A 1,567-nucleotide genomic window follows, 5' to 3' on the forward strand; every position below is an offset into this window, starting at 1 on the left:
AAATTCATCATCTTCTTGTGTCAGCTCGCGGCCTTTATGAGTTAAAAATTTGAACACAACAAACTGAAAAAAATGTTAAGCATACATTAAAATAAAGCCATATACCGTAAAAGAACAAACATAAAAATGTATATAATTATAAAAATAGCGAACCTAAAAGTATAACAATACAGCTGTAATGATGAGAGAAATAATCTTTTTAAAAATATTTTAAGCTACTTCAATAAGGAATGGTATGCAAAAGAGAACACAAACAAATGAATTTCCATCTGGCCAACATTTTGCTGCAATATTAGTTAATAAAACGATTTGCTTTTCCATACTCAAATGTGATACTCGTACTATACCAAGTTCAACTGAAGACAAAGGATATTCATATGCATTTCCAGTTTGAGAAAAAAATGGCCTACAAAATATATTTGGTCTTGTCTTTGCACAATATTGTGTAGAATGGCAATTTCGCCATCAAAGTTTTAAAACATGAGAATCTTATTGTTTACATTGAATATAATGTTATTCACTGTAATTTTTTTATACTGGATGCCATTAATGATTTCATTAACAGGATGATTTCTTTGCATAGAAAGAAAAACATGATTTTCTTCATTTTTCAAGAATTACATTTTTGGTCCTTTTTTCTAAGTCACGATAAGCAGCCTGCTGCAATGGTTTATAACCAGAGTGGAGTAATCTTTTTATACCTTGCAATTTATTTTCAAAAACAAATGCGCTAAAGTTTTCCAGATGGCCATGTTGCTGACACTCTTCCTCTAAATGGCACATAGAATGGACATTATAAACTACAAATCTTGCACCATAAATAACAACAGAATGTTAATGAAGTCCTTAACAATTGACCTGCATATTTGCAATGAGATTTTACTAAAACAGGGCTGCTTAAGATATATATTCCACAATGTAAAAGAAGAAAATGCTTTGTAAATGTTTTCATCCAAATAATCTCTTAGTACTAATATTCCATCATACAACAAGAATCTTCTGAACTCTGTAGCTTTATAAAAAGATATTTCTGCAAGAGATCTTGGAGGTCTATTAAAATCTTGAGGACATGAAGGTTTCAATGATATTAATTCCGAAGAAATAGCTGCAATAGTATTCCGATGCAATTTCCACGGCCCATTGCACATCTTCCAAGTCAAAAGTAATCTCTTTATAACACCTAGGAAAATCAAGTGCATTCCATCAAGACGAAACTGTGATACTAGGCCAGTTCCAATTTTTTCCAATGGTGAGTGACCAGTATGGTGATATGGTTGCTTTTGATTATTGTATGATTCATCTGTCCTCAAAGGCTCGTTAAGCTCAACAAAGGTCATCCTATTATCAATATATTCGCCAATGACTTCACATTTTTCACATGCGCAATATCCTACGTGATCTTTACAGCATTTAATTTTTCGCGAGCTGGGCGCATCTAAAATATAATGCCTTTGAGCCTTTATGAGAAAATGTGTATGAATGCATTACGTAATGTATCCATTTTCAAAGAAGGCTNTATATATTATATGTATATATAGTATATACGCTCACTTTATTCTGAAATATC

The 1,567-nt window shown here is 31.7% G+C and overlaps 1 long non-coding RNA gene across 1 annotated transcript; it reads right to left on the reverse strand.

The window, feature by feature from the left end:
- On the reverse strand, positions 1–218 carry LOC112637568. Its single transcript, XR_003122613.1, has 2 exons — positions 154–218; positions 1–63 (listed from the first exon to the last, which is right to left on the reverse strand). It is a non-coding gene; the product is annotated as an uncharacterized LOC112637568 (long non-coding RNA).
- Between the last annotated feature and the right edge of the window lie 1,349 nt (positions 219–1,567).

The sequence above is a fragment of the Camponotus floridanus genome, unplaced genomic scaffold, assembly GCF_003227725.1.
Source record: "Camponotus floridanus strain SB8 unplaced genomic scaffold, Cflo_v7.5 scaffold18, whole genome shotgun sequence".
Taxonomy (NCBI): domain Eukaryota; kingdom Metazoa; phylum Arthropoda; class Insecta; order Hymenoptera; family Formicidae; genus Camponotus; species Camponotus floridanus.